Source organism: Fundulus heteroclitus, chromosome 13 (assembly GCF_011125445.2).
Source record: "Fundulus heteroclitus isolate FHET01 chromosome 13, MU-UCD_Fhet_4.1, whole genome shotgun sequence".
Taxonomy (NCBI): domain Eukaryota; kingdom Metazoa; phylum Chordata; class Actinopteri; order Cyprinodontiformes; family Fundulidae; genus Fundulus; species Fundulus heteroclitus.
In genome coordinates this window covers 21,546,448-21,566,892 of record NC_046373.1, presented here as the reverse complement: position 1 = coordinate 21,566,892, position 20,445 = coordinate 21,546,448, and the positions used below count along the sequence as shown (strand labels likewise).

Here is a 20,445-nt window from a genome sequence, read left to right as displayed (position 1 = left end):
TAAACCAGCCTGACATATCAGCTGGAGAGTTGGCAGCATGCTTGGACTTATCTTTTCACTTGTGCATCAATCTCCTCACTCTGTCAGTAATCTGCTACAGAACGCATCCAGCTCCCCGTGCTCCAGCTGAATTTCATCAGTTTACAGTTTTTCCTTTAGGAAACACTATCTGAAAGACGCCAAGCAAATGCTGACAATCTACAGCCGTCTTTAGATTCGACAGTTTATACTCTCATCAATCATTTTCCTTCTATCAAACAGAACGATTCCCCGCAGCCGCTTTATGTGGGTTTCTTCATCTGAAATGCAACACATGGATATTTCTATTGACTTCCTTTTCCTCTCTGCGTTTTCTTTGTCCTTTACCCTCTACTTCACACATCAACCCCCTCCGACAACATTGCTATCTGTTTGGTTATCCATCCATCTTCAAACACTTCTCCCACATGAACAGTCCATTTCTCTCTTTTGTGCAAACAGGATGCTTTCCTTTCACGCTTCGCTTTCTCCCCCCTTAGTCAGAAATATTTTATTCTTTGGTCCATCTGGTAAGATTTCTCGGGCATTTACTCCTCTTTCCCACCCTTCTGCCTTTTTTCCTTTACATTTTATCTCCTCACCCTCGCCCCAATCGCCCCCTCCTTCAACCAGGACTGCCGTATCGGGCTGAAGCGACTGCAGCAGATGTAGCCAGGCCGCAAACATCTGCTTCCCATGTACCGCCGCAGCTCTACTCTGCTGATCAGACTAACCACTGTAAATCCCTAAAGCTGGCTGTTGTCCCTGCTGTCGTGCAGCTGGCCGGCCGGGAACGACAGCTGAAAATGTGGCAAACATACGAAGCGTACGGGGAACATCTAAAAGCCAATCTAGGAAAAACCTGTTTCTAATCAGCTTAAGTTTTTGTGCTAATACAAAATGACAAAAGTTTAAAAAAATACTAATACACTTAAAAAAAAAAAAGACTTCTAAACCAAAACAAAATTTCCATTATAGTTATTTTAAGATGACGACAAAGAAAGTCCTGGAGTGACCGCCATTTTCTTAAGCTCCACAAGAAGTGCACCACTTCCCCTCCCCCACTTGTTGCCGGTCAGCAAAAAAAAAAAGAAGAAAAAAAACTTCTGCATCATGTAGAAATTTGGAAAAAGAAGCAATAAGTGAAATTTCATCATTTTAGATAGAAAAAAACCTAAAAGATAGTTTTGTGAAGAACTAAAAGTATATTTTTAGCTGCAATATGGTATGACGTCACACACTGTGACGTTCTCCAGTCTCTTGTTTACAAAGCTGGGCCGGTCACTCAGGGCTTAGCTGCTCCCTGCCCATAAAATGCCACCGCCACATTCACCTGAAGCATTCAGGACTCATAATTAGCACTAAAAACACAACGGCCTTTGGCAAAGAAGTTGTCAGATAAGAAAAGAGATAAAACGAGGATTTACACTGGCCTCGCGTTTCCAAGGTGGAGAGCATTTACAGAACAGAAGCAGCTATGGTTCGTTTTTTTGGTGTTACAGTCGTTTTAGACTTGAATTGCTATGCTGGTTAAATTTAGTGCAATGTTACAATTGTAGCATGTGGGATAATTGTTGAGGTTTGACCAGCAATGAGCCATGCGATCCTGTTTAGCCGGTAGCCCAGCTAACACAGCGTTGTTTAATGCAGCCCGGCAGCAGTGGCGGCGCCAGGGGGCGCTATAGCTCCCCATGGAAAAGTCATAGCACCCCAAAGGACCCCCAAGAAAATAGATTATTTTCTTTTTCATCTAAGTTATTATTCGACATGTGATTATTGTGATATTTTCCTCACAAAACACACCCAATTGTAATATACAATCAACTATTATATACAGAGTTAAAAAAAAAAATATATATATATATATATATATATATATATATATATATATATATATATATATATATATATATATATATATATATATATATATACACACACACACACACAAAGCAGTAGTCTTTTTATATATATATAAAATTCAGACTACTGCTTTCTAAATAATTTTTAACATTAAACAGTATGTGCAAAACCTGTTACATTTTAATTATTCAAAGTACTCATTGGGCACTTGTGAATTCCTGATAGGGTGAAATGTTCTCACGATATAGCTCATGTTTTCTGCTTCTTTTTGCTTCGTCTTTCAGCCTCTGCTATCTCCTGTCCATATCTGTACGTGCTGTGTGGTGGAAGTGGAGACAGCTTGTTTTTGTTCCCCTCCAGTCGACTACACAAGTTCAGGCCTGATGACTTTTTTATTTTACACTCTCTATACAGCTCATGTAACCCGATGGACAACTTGATATTAAATATGATTAAAATATTTAAATGTGCAAGCAGAGACCGGGTGTTTGGCTGGTCAATATATTGAGTTTTTGAACAATAACATATTTTCAAATTAAAAAGGTAAAATAATATTGCTAAAAGGACATGTGTTTGTTGAGACTAGGCACAATACTAAGAAATGTAACCATAATAAGCTTACTGAAGTTTTTATAATGATCATTTGTTTTATATTTTAGTTATTTTTTTATGTCTTTGTTAACACTATGAGGCTTGAACTTAAAAGTGGCTTCATGACACTTAATTTGGCTCCTGTGGATTTGAACTAGAACTGCTTTTGTTCTTTTGTTATTTGTCACTTCTGTACAATGAAACTATTCATCTATAGATTGATAAGATCTATATAAAAAATAATACTGATGTTTCTGTCCCATATTTGTAAAACATTAGGGGTGTACCGACATTTTCTTTTCATTTAAAGCATTGATTGAAAGGAATGGGTGATGCAAATATTTATAATTTTTAACTGCCCAAATTTCCATGATTGGAATTAGAGGATGAGGATATTTTGGAAGAAGACCCACCAACAAAGAAATAATCTGGATGAAGGTGATCAATTGTGCAGCCATTCCTCCACCACTGCTGAGAATGCTAACTATTAGCACTGGATGGCTAGAGGATCTTAGAAGAAGTCCAGATGGACCAAGACTACCACTTCTGCAAAAATATTCGCCTCGCCTGTTTGGAGCAACAGAAAAGTTTAAACAAAGGCTGACTTGATCAATAATTTCTTTAGAGTATCAATGTTTTGATATTGTTGACAGATTTTCTCACATGCATAATCTTACTCACCTAAAATAATACATTATTAGCCGTCTTTTATTCAGCAGTATTTAATGTTAGAAACCCTATAATCTTTGGTTGAGTGTAATCAGCTTTGATTGATGCTAAACAAATGAGCTATATGCAGATATACATAATGCATAATTTACATATTTTTTGTGTATTTTGCAACATTTTACTTAATGCACAAAGGTGAAGAAATGGCATTGCTAAAGAGATCTAAAGTTTTCCAGCACGCCGGCAAGTTTTAGCTCAACAAGCCTCATGTCCGGATCCTGCAGATGACCTGAAATACAGAACATCTGCTGGAATAACAGATGAACCCAAATTAAACCTGGGGGCCATTTACAAAAATAAACAGCGTCTTTATTTACCATAAAGGAGATCAGTTGTTGCAGCCCAACCTTCATTACCTCACACTGACTTCATTGTTTAGAGGAACGCCCCTGTTAGCTCTCTACAGATGTTGGAAGCCGCTTATCAAACTCTGCGTTCTGTCCTTATCGGTCAGCTGCCCGTTCCTGTCCAGACGCAGGAAAAAATAAATATAAAAAAGGAAGGCATTGCTCTGTAACCATGGGGACATTGCTATCACTGAATTAACACCCTCATTCTTAGTCATCTGCAAGTATAACCGTCTCTCAGCTTGTCACATAAACAAAGCAGTCGGTTACATTTAGTGTTCCCTCAGTAAATAAAGAGCTTGGCACTCACAGCCTCTCCGACTTCAAACAAAGCTGCACTGAAGGACCTGGAGCTGTCCAGTTTAATTACACAACATATTATAAATTTATTTTAATGGACAAAGGTAATTGTGTTGTTTGAAAGCAGATTTGGATTGCAGTGTTTTATTCCTTAATTTTCCCTTTGCTGCTGCATTATTTCTTAAATTTAATTACTCAATTTACTGGCATCCCTTAAAAAATATGTAAAAACAACTTGACATAAAAGACATGTTGAACTCTGATCCTTTTTTGTTATTGTTCTGGCTGCAGATGTGGGAACTTATCCGTTTCTTGAAGACTTTTCCTGACTTCAGGAAGATCAACACACATTTGCCTCACTTGAATGACATGTTCTACCATCTTTCCCAACTTGAAGAGCAGCCAAGAGAAATTGGCCTGGTTGTCAAGTCGTATATATATACCCCAGGGAAACAGTCATTGGCTGTAAAGGTTCCTTAACACTTTGATGCTGGCAACTAAAATAAATATACAAGTAAGAAAATGTTTCAAATAGCTTTCCTTTGATTGTCATGTTAAATGTGACAAGTGTAGCATCCATCCATCGTCTCTACCATGGAGATTGTGGGGTGGCTGGTGCCCATCCCCAGCAGTTATTGGGTGAGACCAGGAAAGTATGAAATCAGGAAAAAAAGAGGTGCCATAAAATGTGAAGGGATGCTCCATGCATCCTATATATTTATGTTTCTTTCAAAAAGACTTCTTGACAGAAATAAATGTCAAATACAACAGCAGACAAAGTTTTTCCACTCATGCAGATCACCTTTGAATACCGAAAAAGTACAAGCTTTGTTACAAAAACATGTAAAAACAAAATGTAGAATTATTTTTAGAGCTGCATAATATTCATGTGAAATCATGTGACAGCTATGTTATTGCAATGGCTTATTAGTTGCACTAAATCCACATTTTTCTCAACTGACACTTTGAAATCTGTCAATGTGATGCTTCGTCCCTGGACCTTATGCATGTTGGGCGCTGTAAACTGTGTCATGTGTGAGCATTTAAAGTGAAACTCTGGCATGCCGAAAAGAATATTAGCATGGAAAGAAATCATTCAACACTTGCAACACAGTAGCCAACAAATATTGCACTCTGAGGAGGCTTTTAATACTGTAAATGCCATTTTTGTGACTTGAATAGAAATGTAGCACAAAATGTTAATTAATTGGTCCACTATTTAACAATGCTGTTAATAGCAATAATACTTATACTGGCATTTGACTTCAGATCCGCTTTGGCTTTAGTGCACATTTTTGAGGTGGCTTTAGAGATTTTAGATAAAAAATATATGCATTTGAAGGATAGGAACATACTTTTTAAAGTAAATATGTACATGTATACAAAATAAGAATTGAATTGGTGAAAATATGCACAGCCTGGAGGAGGAAACAGTCTCTGTGGAAGCTGTTTGGGTTTTTTTTGCAACTAGCGCTCTGTAGCGCCGACCTGAAGGCAAAAGTCCCAACAGTTTGCAACCAGGATGTTTCGGGTCTGCAGAAGTGTTAGCAGCCTTTTTCTTAGACCTGTACAAGTCCCCGATGGAGGAAAGGCCAGCCCTGATGACCCTCTCTGCAGACCTGATTGTTCGTTGCTGTTTGCACCCGTTTTGTGGATGAGCCGAACCCCCCAGTGATAGACAAACACAGGACAGAGTGAATAACACCAGTGTTAAAGATGACCACCACTGCTGCAGGAAGTACAGACTCCACTGGGCCTTTACCTGTATAATGTCTATGTGTGTCCACCTCAGGTCCCAATGGTGGTTCCTAGGAACCAGAAGTGATACTACGGATGGTGAGGGGAGGCAGCGGTGGGCATCAACACAGTATTGAGCAGGTTAAGTGTTCAATGGGTTGCAGACTATATCGTAGGTAGTCTCTGATTAACCTAAACCCTGCTCTGCGGGGACAAGAGTTGACATCTTGGAGAGTGGAGATATGGGATAGTCCCTGGCTGCACAAACTCAGCTCAATATCTCCCTGCATCTGGATTTCCTCCAATGACAACAAGCTTTGTTTATCCATTGAGGGAGATGTCACCCACGCCTTCACGCTGCCTCCGCTAAAAGTGGTCTGACGTTGGCAGGTAAGACTCAGCAAGTTTTTCATGGGTCCAACAAACATCCTCAGCTCCGCTGCTCAACTCAAATGCATTTTCCTTACAAGCACAGGATAATTTATGAGGAAATAGGAATGCCATTCAACAGTCCAAGATTTACTGCCATAAAGCACTGCTTTCAGGGAGAAAATAAATATATTGGGCTGTCCTAATTAATTAGACCACAAAAAACTAATAAATAAGACTATATAAATTCTCTTTAATAAGCAGAGAGGAAAAACACATTTTGGATATTTCTCAGTTGGCTGAGACCCCAAGTCTCAGCCAACTGAGGCTCTTCAAGTTGCTCTCAAGCTACATGCAGCAACATATTTATTCATGACATCATGAGGAAAACTGAAATGGAGAGCATGAGGGCCATTATCAAACGCGGAAAAGAGCTGACTTAGATTTCCAAATTTCAAACGGAAATTTGCATCAGCGATGCTTTTTGTTTTACTGCTTTTTAACCATTTTGCCATTTAAATTAATGATGCAACGTTGATTACATCTTAATCTCAATCACAACCTTTCCTTTACAATTTGGACATCAAGCATATAGATAACGAATAACCCAGAACTACACGAGTCGTTTTCTAAGTCTAAAACATTTCTACAGCTTTTCTTTCCAAGTAAAAAAAAAAAAAAAAAAAAATAGTTTAAATGTATTTTTTTCACTCTGGATAGATGCAGTGCTGCCGGATTGATCCTGCATCTCATCACTCTATAATAACGAGTTGCCACAGCAACTTGTTGTTTACATGCAGGATCAGTTGGTGGAGCCTTCCCAAGCTCAACTAAAGCCTAGAGTAATATCCTAGATGAGTTCAGGAGGAGATGTTGTGATAACAAAGCATGAACAAATATAGCTTAGAGGAGGAAATCAATAATTGGAAATATGAGGGACATTTCTTTTATGCTTTGATGCCCCCCAACCCCGTATTTTTTGAGAGTTTGCATAATTCTTTTTTCAAAACATATCTTTAACTTTGAAGATGTGTCATTGTTTTAATTGTGAAGCAAACAACAAATATGACAAAATATCAGAAAACATCAGCATGCAAAACTGTGTAAAGTCACCTTTGACAGCAAATCCAGCTGCAACTTGCTTTGGATCAGTCTGTATGAGCTCACGACATCTTGCCTGTGGGAGTTTAGCGCATTCCTCAAGACTAAACTGCTCCAGCTCCTTCTTATTGGAGGATTTTCGCTTGTGAAAATCAAATTTAACCATATCTCTTTGTACTGGACTTTGACTAGGCCATTCCAAGACCTTTAAATGTATCCTTAAACCACTCGAGTGTTTTTTTTTTTTTTTTAGATTTTTCACAGCTGTAGCGGCTCGCTTTTTAGCACAATAGGCTGACAGAAAGAGGAGTGGAAGAGGGGGAGAGACATGCAGTAGAGCCACGTGTTGGAGTCGAACCTGGGTCGACCGCGTCAAGGACTAAGGCCTCCGTACATGGGTCGCACTACCCGCTGCGCCACCAGCGTGCCCCACTCGAGTGTTTTTAACAAACAACTGTAGATAAATATAATAAAACTGCTGAATATTAACCTACTGAATACATAAAAGTATATTTATAACATAATACCATATCAATATAAAGATAGTCTCATTTTATATCTCTTTAAAAAAAATCTTGATATTTTTAAAATCTCGACATACTGCCGACCCCTAATTATTGTTTAACAATGTTCACTGAAACATTATGAGGTTTAGCGATATGTCGAACGCATGGTATCTTGTGGCAAGATGTTGAGACAGCTTTTTGCATTTATTTAGCACTTTGGTAACAAGAAACCTTTTTATAGACCATTAATTGGGACAGCTGCAATTAATTGCCCCAGATATGTATAATTTGCACATACTACAACATTGCTTTCTAAATACGGGCAAATTGAGGCTATCTTTGTCTTCTACTTGATTTGTCAGCTATATATTAACTATAATATATTTAGTAGGATCAAAGTTCAATGGTCGATATCCATTCTCTGAGCTGTATGGATCGTGAATATTACAATTTGCTATATTTAATTTTCACCTTTGTGATACAGCAATTATATAATTTCTATTTTTGATTAGTACTAGAGCCTTAATACCTCATCCCTTATGCTCCATACTAAATAAAGCTCTCTGTATCAGATGTTACACTCATCTATAAACTAGTTTGTGAACTAGGAGAATGTTCTCCAACATCTGCTTCTCTGTGTTTAAATCAGCACTTTAACGCCTGATCAGTGTTTATATAAAAAAAAAAAGGCAGCCAGTTAGGATGTATTACATATGTGCAACTCAGCTTTTCAAAAATGACGTTTTTGAGCTTAATGACCAGTGCATCACCCCCTTGCTGGTGCTTTAAAGTTTAACAGCACTATAAAAGGTAGGATGCTTGACGAATGAAACAGTCAAGAGTCAAATAAATTACTCCTTTCCTCAGCTGCAACTGCAGCATATGAATTTTGGTAAAGAAGTGATATTTGGTACTTTTACCTCATTGCTCCAGTAAACAAGTGTTTGCTACGCAAAGACACAGCAACATAATGATGGTTTTTGCAAGAGCATACGGCTCGTCTCTCTGCCTGCCTCTTATTTCCTTCTCATGTTATGCATCTGTAACTGTGCACAAGTGTTTGTACAGCCGAGTGGCGCTCAAGCTGTTCTACTTAATAAACCACATTGTTTAGACTCTCACCAAGAGAGGGAAAAGATTGGCCTTATAAGTTATTCTGTTTCATAAGAGAAGCAGAGATTCATTAATGTTTCAAAAGGTTGCAACACAGGTTTTATTCCTTGTTTTGGTTGGTTATATTTTCCCCATACTTACGGCGGTTGATGAAGCTTTGGGTTTTACATACTAAACGCTTCCACAAATATTCAAACACTCAAATTAATAAACAGATCATATCTGGAAAAAGGCCTAATTTCAGTTCAGACTAGCTGCAGTCTTCAAATATCTTAGTAATCAATTACCATGTTGAATAAACTAAAGATTTGTAAAGAAATCACTTGTAGATATGCTAATATTTTAGGGTTTGCAACCTTTCTTCTGGGACTAGCTACTTGCACCTACAATAACAAGTAGCAGCAACAGTGATATTCCAAGGATGACGACCAAGGATGCTGAATTTTCTGAATAAAAAGCAGGCTCTAAAATAAGAATAAATCTCAAAAGGTGTCCAGCTTGACTAAAAATCCTTGACAATTTGAGGCTTTTGGTCAGTGTTCTTTTGGAAACCACTAAAACTGGTTAAATTCAGATGGGATACTCGTTATGTACATTAATAAACGTGGTAAAACAGAGACAAGACAGATTTTACCACACCATTATAGATTAAAGAAAAGTTGCAAAAGTAGTGAGCACACCCTAAGAACATTAGATATGTACATATGTATGAAACCCTACACTTTAAAAGGGAATGTAGTTTCTTTTCCCCTTAAGTCTCCTGGAAATGGTTAAAAAAAAAAAAAGTCTGAAAAATTGACTTGTTTTACCCTGAAAGTATTTTAAGTATAGAAATGTTTCTAACTCTGTACCCGGTTCTGTTCGTCAAGTTTTAAAATTAACAAAACGGATAATAATTGATTTCCATCTCTGTCTTGATAGGAATCCTGCTATGAGCAACACAGGCTATGTATTTAAATGCAATAAATGCATTTGTCTGCATGTTGTTCATTCAAGCACTGCAGCAACATGCTCACTAAAGCTACATTTCCACTATCGATATTTTCTGTGGATTTTACTTTCCTAGAACGTTTTTGTTGTGTTTTCATTGTGGGGTGTAAAAGCCGGGCCTTTTATGCAGGTTGTGTCCCCATGACTCTGTATTCCTGCAGAAACGCTGGGGACACAGTTCCACGTACAGCACAACAGGTAAAATCCAGAATTCAAATATAAAAAAACTGTAAATGAGACGAAAACATCATTAACCTCTGAATGTTTCACAGCTGTTATGATTTAAAAGCCAGGCACTGTCTGGACTTCAAATTAAGTGTGCCGATCTCAACTACAGAATGTAAGAGACAGGAAAATGCAGAGCTCCCATCAGGATTACAGTCAGCTACATAAATACATGTTTCATGATGGTTAAGCTCTATAATGGAGCAAAAAAACACCTTTAACTTAGAAGAAGTTTGTAATAATTCAAAGATCATTACAATTTAAAAGCATGAGTCTCCTAAGAAGAAGGAGGCATTGACACGTTCTGAACCATTCCGACTTAAAAATCACAGACTGGTCAAAATTCCTGGGGCAGTTATACTTTACTCTATATTTCAGAAAATAAACCCTGTAAAATGTTAACTTTACAGGGTAAAACCTTTTAAAAAGGCTTTCATGAGAATGTTAACTCCCCAACTCCATGGAGACTGAAAATAGAAATCTGCACTTTAAGTATTTCCACAAAGGTTAGATGATTTTCGAAGGCAAGCTCTGCAAAACAGCGCAATAACCAGCCTGGGTGGGTAGGTTCAAATGTGTTTGCAAACACAAATACAGAGCTTCAGTCATAATTTACAGATGACAGAAAATATGAACTGCAGAAGAAAATGAGCAAAAGGATGGGGATTAGTAAACCAGTGAGGAATGTTAAGCACCCTCCCATTACAAAAACTCCACCTGCAATTCAGGAGTTCTCATATTCAAAAATAAAACGTATCCAAAAAGTCCCAGAGTCATTTTCAGATTAGATTTTGTAGCGGGTTTAGCACTCCATGTTCTGCACATCATCAGTCTGGGTCTGCTTCCACTGACGTTCGGGAAAAGGAGGGACATTCAGCAGGACTTTGCGAGCGGATTGGACGAAGTGACACCTAGTGCCCGCCAACCGAAGGTTGATTTTAGCCAATCATAGTATCAAATGAAAATGTAAGCAGCGGGCGCACCGAGAAACCACAAGTTTAAGCTAGTCAAAGCTCTTGCTATTCTTCTTTCAAAGAAGAAATCGTGGATTCTGACTAAACAGATGTGATGGCAGCAGCTACGTGTATGTCCTCCTGTGCTGCCATGTTTAATTTGGTTCAGCTGTGGGCTTGGCGGCTCTTGCTTTCCTTACAGCTGGTATGTCCCGCCTTAAATCATAATACTGCAACGTGATTGGCTTGAACCGTTTTTGATTTGGACCCAAATAACTGAAATGGGAACAGGACAAGATGGATTCTCGTGTGTTTGTGAATGCACAAATACCTCGACAATTCAGCTCAAAAGGCAAGAGTAGGAGTTCTGGGCCAATTTTGAAAAACAAAGTGCATACTACATGTATATATAGATATAAAGAAAAGTTTTATTAACTTTAATATCAGAAGCTATTCACATAACATTTAGAAAAATGATTCCTGCCTATAATTTAATGATCAGAGGCCCCAATCTCAGGCTCCTTCTTCCTGGCTTCAAGACGGTTGAATCTCAAAACATTTTAGTTTTTATCTTTGATATATCTTCAACATTATGTTACGTTTCTCCACCGCACTAATTTAGATTTATTTGCAAAAACTGACCTTGTGAAACAAAACATTCCCTTAGCAGGACATAATCAGGTGGATTAAAATTAATTACCTTCTAATGTGTTACTGAAGTTAGGGGATAAAGGTTTAAACTAGAATCAAGACTAATTCGAAAGAGAAAAAAGTTGTAACGAGACATGTTTTAATTATTGGTGACTGTGTATGATATATTTCATTTTATTCAATCAAGGTATATTATCTACTTAATGTGATAAACAGCCTTTAAACTAAATGTTCGGAGGTAAAGAACGAGTGAGGGTTCAGTCCTATTGTGGCGTTTTTATTCCAACTCCAACGCTTGGATCACTTGACAAGAATCAATTAGCATACTTATGCTTTGCATAGGCTAAGGTCACATCATAACCAAGGTTATCTATAAACTACAAAAGCATCAAATATAATTGGTTTTAAAAGCAGAATATGGGGATATTTTTCCATATTTAGTAGAGCAAAATTATTAAAACTATTTACTTAAGCAGTCTGGCTGCTTTTTCTGTGGGTGTGGACAGCTTTGTGGGGAACGCCGGTGTTTGGTTTGGACAGGGCCGTGTGTGGTTGCGCTTGCAGGGTTCCCTCACTGTGATGTTACTGTAGTGTTAACATTTAAAAGCAACCAGGGGAGCTATGCTGAGCTCCCGAAATAACCAATGCTTACCTCTTCTGCTGACATCTCTGACCTTGGACCATTATCGTCGCAGCAAACACAGTCGGCTTAGTGTTCACAAGCTGAACAGACTGAGTTTGGTGCGCATGTATAAAAAGACCAATAGCTCAAACACACACACACACACACACACACACAAAAAGGCACACAACAAAGAAAATGTAAAGAGCAAAGGCACATTTTACCTTTTACAACAATTGCTGTCTGCAGTGAAAATGGTAATGACATTGTACGTATTGCATATTTTTTTTACATCATTCTGTAAATAGGCTGGTGTTTTTCCTCTGTTTAACATGAATACTTCATCTATTTTGCCATATTGATTATTGTGCAATAGTACTTTCATTTTTGGCCTTTCTGATAAGCACATTCTCTGTTGCTTTAGAACCAACTTTAGATTAGCTTGTTTTTCATTACTTTAAATTGTATGTGACTCTGCCATTGCCACCGTCAAGCTCAAATTTTCTCATTGTGGGACAATAAAGGAATTTATCTTATCTTAAATACCTGTAAGTCCTCCTAAATGATGCCCGATGAGTTTAACTAAATCTCTGCCATGCTTTACAATTTATAAGTGTTGAACTCTGATGAGAGCGTACTGGCAGGCACCGTGTGTGGCTTCAGGCTGCTCACCGCACCTGTATTTATGCAGGATTGGGGTTTTACTGACCCAAAGCTGATATTTGCACATAGTGATTTAATGTCATCTTGATGTGGCCGTTTCCCGGAGAGAGATTAAACGTAATCCAGGGCTGGAAATAATCTATGATGACAAATGCCAACACATCCAGGTGGGGTAGTTTGGTGGCGTCACAAAAGCCCTTGTTACAGTCCAGAGGCTTGCTCAATAATTACACATGTAGAACAAAAACCCAGTATTTTCTGTTATATAAAAACAAGTTTTTATTAAATCCTAATTTATTACTATTCCCAGCTTCCTTTTCAACACATTCAGCAAGTTCATGCTATCCAGTTAAGTCTGTCTGAACCTTTTTTATTTTTTATTTTGTAGAGCTGTTACGACACAGGCAGAAATTGAACAGTTCATTAATTTCCAGGCCTTTAAATTCAAGTGTATCTGTGTGGTGCAGCAAAGACAGAGGGGAGATCCATGCAAATGAGTTGCAAAACAGTTTTTTAACAGGGTAGCATTACATAGTATGTAGACTGCAAAAAAGAAAAAGAAATACTTAAATGTTGATAGTATATTATATATATATATATATATATATATATATATATATATATATATATATATATATATATATATATATATATATATATATATATTTAAATTAAATCTGTCTGCTCACAGAAAAAAAAAAACAGGTTTTCATTTAGTTAATATCCAAGTTCTTCCCCAGGGAAACTACTGAGCAAAATCCACCATCAATGGAAATTATTGCTTTCAATCGGCAACACACTATGCAATTTTACTAAAGTGGTTTCATACAGGGCCTTTTATTAATTTCTAGGTTCAATGAAACACTTTTTTTTTACTTCTCAGTGCACATACAAGCTTAAAGGTCTGCTATATTGTATAAATGTGACGTTAAATTGCTTGTTCTACCTGGAATACAGGCGGAACCAACCCTACAGAATTGTTATACTTTTATATAAAAAGGAACTTCCAAGTTCCTTTATGCCCATTATTAAATCATAAATAAAAATCTCCCTGGGCCTTCAAACTGATAATGTACTCAGTGATCAGGCTTTACATCGAAACCCTTGAAAACCTACAAACGGAGCTGTATGGAAGGATAAGAACTAAAAGAGGGTTTCTAAAACCTAGTGTTCAAAAGGTCCTAACCTGACTTTAACCACAGGTGGTGAGGAAACACCTTTTAAAGCCCCATTAGGTAATTTTGGAGTGGTGCTCCCCTACAGCAAGGATGTCAAACTCAAGGCCCGAGGGCCAAATCCGGCCCATCAAGGCAATTTATCCGGCCCTCCAGTGCCAAAAAAGAAAGGCATATCATGTTGTAAAGTAGAGGCAAACATTCTTTTAAATTGTAATAAGTGGCTAAAACTAAGGGTGCTGCTTTTATGTTATACTTCTATAACTGAGGGGGGCAAATACTTTTTTGCAGCACTGTACAAGTTCAAATGTGTACATTTATACTAGTTTATTGTCCCTTAGCAAGTTGCACTCCAACCACATGCTTTATGGCACCACCAATAACCAGAAATTACCAAAAGAAGAAATCTGTTAAGGGACAAACACTTTTACAGCACTTTAGATGAATGAATTGACAACCCTACAGATGGTTTCTCGTTTGTAATTTTTGCTTTTAAGCCCTTGATTCACCAGACAGACGGCTGTGATTTACTGACAAGCCACAATAGAGCAACAAGAGTTTCCGTCAATTTTGTCCCGGACTGAAAATCTCTGTCTGCCTGAAAAATAGACAAAGTGAATATGGCTGCTTTTAATGTGACATAACACATTAGGTCCTCACTCAGGGAGAGAGTTAGAAGATTTTTAGAAGGGCTAATCACAATTTTACTGTCGTATGATCTTCGCAATTTCAAATTAGCCAGATTAAATTTTTAGTCAGGGGGCGCAGGGATGTTGGAAGAATTTGTTTAAATATGTAAAAATATCTTTTTAAAGCCTGAAAACATTACTTTGCCGCTTTACAGGCAAAAACAGACTGAATTAAATAAATTGCCACTGGAGTGGGACTTTAATGTCATCAACCAGGCTATGAAACGGAAACAGTTCAAATTATAAATCCACTCTCTCCAGAATGTCTCTAAACTTTATTTGGGTTTCCTGTGGCTGAAGCAGAAGGTTCTGTAAATCCTTCTGCTTTCATCAAGAAACAAGGACGTTCGGTTCTAAAATGTAAAAATGCCAATCCTCTGCTTTATACTGTGCAAAAAAATCTAATCAAATCCCCACGGCCTTTGAAGGCAGCATGGCAAACGTGTTGTTGAGTCTCCAGCCTTTGATTTAAAGTGTCGCCCTTGAGCACGACGGTCTTTATCAAATCACAAGTAAACGACACCCGGCTGGTATCTTCACACAACAAAGACAAACATCACAGGGACGTAATTTACACCGTTCCTCAGTTCTGTGAGTTTGCACGCATTTAATATACCAAATGCTTTGCAGAGATTGTGTTGATGCGTCTCTCAGCCTAATGTATGTTACATTTAGGCTGCTTCATCAAGACTGCCTGGTATTTCTTCTTTCCTTTCCTTAATATAGAGGCAATATTTAAAAAAATAAATGAAATCCGCACCATCTGCCTCTGGCTGAAGATCTGAGGTGCGAGTGCGGATCCAAGCATTCGTTTTAGTTGGGCTTTGGCACATTTCTAACTAAGGGTGTCTTTACAAAACCCCATATTGTCCAGTTAAGATCTGACTTACTGACGCCTTTCTGCATGTACACATGCTGCATATCTATGAAATATAATAGCAGATACACTTCAAGACATCCAGTCTCCTTTTGTCAGAGCAGCTAAAAAAAAAAATATTTTTTTAACTATAAGATGGTAATATAAAGCTACGTTCACACTGCAGGGAAATGAGACCCAATTCCGTTCTTTTCACCCCAAAAAATAAAATAAACATGATTTGTGCCACTTCCATATGTGGTACTAATTCGGATACGTGTCGGATATTTTTCAAAGCGTCCGCAGTCTGAACGGTCATATCGCATTTTATCCGTCTTTCACGTCACTCTCCTGTCTCTCACTACATACCCACCCATAGTAGCAGCAGTTAGCACGCCATAAAAGATCGTTGTTAATAGCTGTGCTGCTTTCTTCTTACCTTACTTCATCCTAGCTATGATGTGGTCTTAATATTGTCGGCTCCTATTGCACAACAGTTTTCTAATCATAACAAGGAGAGACACCAGCCTGTATCCGTGTTTTGTTTTTACCATGTTTTTTCTTTTCTTGAGACACTTTATTGACCACTTCTAGAAACAACTACATTCACCATTACTTAGAGCGCTGCTTTGTGATGTCTCCTTCTCTTATCTGCGCATGCGGGTCGCTTTGCGGTCTTCAACCGTTCAGACAGAAGTCTGATGGCGGTCGCATATAATAGTAGTCTTACAATAACCTTATCGACTCCCCATTACTAAAGGGGTGGACCTGTTTTGGTTCAATTTGCCTGAAATTAGCCCAAGAGGGGCTGCATAGTCGCCCTGTGATGGACCCCGCCTCTCTATAACCACTGGAGATAGTAAAACTGTGTTTCCTTTAGTATTTTTATTAGATTCAATTAAAGTAATGGGGATCAATGTGTGCTTCTGTGCTTTTTTGTCTCTCTTGTTGTGTCTCTGCTCTGTCTTCTCTAACCCCCAGTTGGTCGAGGCAGATGACCGTTCATACTGAGCCCGGTTCTGCTGGAGGTTTTCCTTCCCGTTAATGGGGAGTTTTTCTTCCCACTGTCGCTTCATGCTTGCTCAGTATGAGGGATTGCTGCAAAGCCATGGACAATGCAGACGACTCTCCCTGTAGCTCTACGCTTCTCCAGGAGTGAATGCTGCTTGTCGGGACTTTGATGTAATCAACTGGTTCCCTTATATAGGAAATTTTTGACCAATCTGTATAATATGATTGAACCTGACTTTGTAAAGTGCCTCGAGATGACATGTTTCATGAATTGGCGCTATATAAATAAAATTGAATTGAATTGAATAACTGGGTCTTTGTCATTGGATCCTCACAATCAACAGCCTGCCAAGTTGCAGGTTACTGATTGTTGGATGGATATAAATTGTCTTTCAATGATAAATTCATGTAAATCCATGCAAAATAAGTTCAATTATACATGTCCAATACAGTCAAAATTAAAAAATTTAATATATTCCCTAAAGACTTCTTACATCAGACAGTCAATTAAAACTCCTACAGAGCCAGACTAATATTTCAGGGCAGCTCAAAGGTTGCTCTCACTAATCAACAAGAACATGAATTGAGTTAAATCTTAAAGAACTGAAGAATATTTCTCTATCTACAATATCTCTCTCTCTTTCTCGATCTTTTATTAACATGTAAGAACCCATGTCAGTCATTATAACATCTCTCTCTCTCTCTCTCTCTGTACTAAGATCCACCTCGTTTGTCTGCAGCATTCAACTCCCATGACATTTCCGCACTGACTGACACGGGATGTCAGTTTGAAGAAAAGCGCCGAGTCTTACAACACAGCTTCTCTATCAGAGTCGTGAAAAAGCATTTCTGACAGTAAATAAAGCTGAAAAAGCTCTTACGTCTGTTTGATGTCTGACACATGAAAACTGAACACCATATTCAAAAGAAACAAAGGGGGGGGAAAAAAAGCAGTTATTGCTGCTCTCTTCTCATTAATATTTAAAACACAGCCAGCTAGGTTTTCTTCCTCAGCTCTAAAAAGGCATCAGGATTCCTTTATTATGCCATTACAGCGCTGACACGGTTTAGAAACCACTCATGGAAACAATAAGGATAAAATATATATTTTTTAAGTTTTACATCACTGCAAAAAACTTAGATTTGTGTCACATGTTTCAGATCAAAAAATATTCCTGAGAAAAATACTCTTAGTAAATAAATGCTGATTTCAAATTCTTATATCAATTATTAAGGGGGGAAAAAAGCAACCCGAACCAACCTGTTTTTGTGAAATAGTAAATAGCCCCTTGTTAAATCCTGAATTCACTTGGTTTAAAATGTTTTGGAAATATAAAATTAATTTCCCTAAGATAAAAAAAATACAACCAATAGTGTCTGACAACACACAGTAGGCTAAAGGAGCTCAAAACATCAGGTCCCAATCTAATGCCCCATTTTCATTAGTACCTAATCTACTCAGGTTGAGTTAGTTCAACACCATTAAAATTGAGTTGCATCTTAATGGAGGCGGGATCTTTAATAATAGCAAGGCGGCCCCCCCAGTCCAATACACCAAGGCAACAGAGCCAGAGAAGGCTGTGGGCAGCTAGATGAAGCACTTTGGATATGTACAGGAGACAGAAGCCATGCCGGCTCTAACCAATTAGTGACCGACGGTCTTCCGTCGTCACATTTTCAGCTCAACTCGGAACGGTTGGAACCGCAGCCACACAGGTACTAAAAATAGTAACGGTTACTAATGGAAAAGCAGAAAGAGCGACCCGACCTGCAGCAAACACCTCAAAGTTGGTACTAGTGGAAAAGAGACATTCAAGGAATATTCAAGGTCAGATGAGAAACAAATTAATTGACATTTAAAAAAAAAGTCTGGCGAGAGTCACAAATCCATTTCTAAGGCTTTGGTACACCAGATTACCACAACAAGAGTCGTTATCAGCACCGATGCGCGTAACTTCATACACTGCTACACAGATGGGTAGCAGTGACGTGTGAGAATGTGGACCACTCCACCCACTGAGACAAAAAAGGGAGAAAGGTTTTGGACTGGCATCCTATTTAGATGCTGTTGCATTACCCTAAATAATATGTCAATGGTTAAAAAACCTGCTCTGTGAATGAATTACAACCATTGGCACAATCGGTTATTGGGTTTAGGAGCCAGTGATATTTCCACACTGACTCAGGTTGGTGTGACCGGTTTATTTCTCCAAATGAAAACTGCTTTTTGTGTTCACCCAGGTTAGCTTTATTCAATATTAAGACATTTTTGTATGATCTGAAATATTTCAGCGTGATAGAAGAGCAAAAACAGAGGAAATCTGTAAGGGGTAATTACTTACAAATCATTATAAATTATGAAGGTTATCTCATGAGACTATGTGTTTACCCTTTATAAATGTTTCCTACTAAATGCATTTTTTCTCCAAGTAAATCAGAAACGAATTATTTTAAACAATCTTACATCTCAGAGTTCGTAACTATAAATGATAACTGGGATAAGTGAGCATCAACCTGATGTTTTCAATTGAATATTTTGCTCCCTTTAAAACAAGTTGATAGGTCTGTGGGGTTTACAAAACATGTTCATTTTATTTTTTGGACAAAAATCATTCAGATAATGAGATTTCACCTCCCCAGTTTCAACTATTTTGGGTTCTGGTTGGGTTGGGTTGAGTTATTTTAGGGCTCTGCTTGGACTTTTTCTAGAAACCAGAGAGACACAAGTGGAAGTACCAAAACATCCAAAACGTGAATTTTGCATAAGAGGTTCCATTTAAGAACGAAATAGAAAAACAAATGAAATCTCTGAAACGGGACAGCAACAGGGGCCCAATCTAAGATTCAGATTAAGAGCCGAAAGAGGTCTTTCATATTGTGATCCATTGAGATCAAAATAAGTCTTACAGAGAATAAGATTATTAATCAAGTAGGGCTAGAGACGTATAGTGTAAGACTTCATCTGCAGCGTTCGATGGTTTCATTAAACACATTTTAGGAACAGATGTTTAGTCGGCATGCCAATGTCATATGTTTAAAACATTTTTTTTTTTTAAAAAACTCCTTTAGTTCACCACTTTTAAATTGCATATCTCATGATTTTTATTTTTCCAGGTCTGATGACGTTTGCAGTTTGGACATCTAACAAACCGGCATCTTACGGAGGGATTCAGAAGCACTCTGACACGAGTCCAGTCTGCCAAAAGAGTACCGTATTTCTCGGACTATAAGGTGGACTAAAACATGAATTGTTTTTTTAATTACTGGTGTAGTGGCATCAGAATAAGACTTTTTTTGTAAAACCGGAAGCATCAGTGTGCTTCTGTTGGTAAATTTATTTTTTTTCCCCCATCTGCAATTCCCACATAAACACAGGCCTAAATGTTGACAACCATGTAGTGCAAAAATGACAGTTTACAGGTTCATAAAATAGTGTGTATGAACCAGTCGGACATTTTTGAGATACGCTTTTGTTTTTTTTATACTATAAATCTGCTTTGAACTAAAGTCCTGGAGGAGCCGTTAGCTTCAGCCTCCGGGACCAACTAATCTGGTCTAACAGCTGACAATCACCTCACTTCAAAAAACTGTCAGAGTAATTTAAACATTCCTAAACAACTATCAGTAAAAGTCACATCACTGAAAACAATCTACTAGTTTTAAAACCGGCAGATGTACCCAGGTATATTTTCATCCATAAATTTAAGCAGATGGGTGAATATGACATGAAAATAAACTACACTAGAATATAAATGTAAATAAAAAAAAGAGAAAATGTATGCTGACAATATAAAGCAGAATAACAGCATATAAAAAGATGGATAACACAGCAACTCCAAATGATCCAATATGTGCAACTTCAATCCCTTTGTGTTAAACAATAATTTCAAGACGTTAATTAAATTCTCTAATTTAGCAAAAAATGTTGCCATGGTC

The 20,445-nt window shown here is 37.8% G+C and overlaps 1 protein-coding gene across 1 annotated transcript in view; it reads right to left on the bottom strand.

Annotated features, from left to right (window-relative positions):
• Positions 1 to 20,445, bottom strand: part of med30 (mediator complex subunit 30) — a 59,976-nt gene that overhangs the window by 24,326 nt on the left and 15,205 nt on the right. The window lies entirely within an intron of this gene.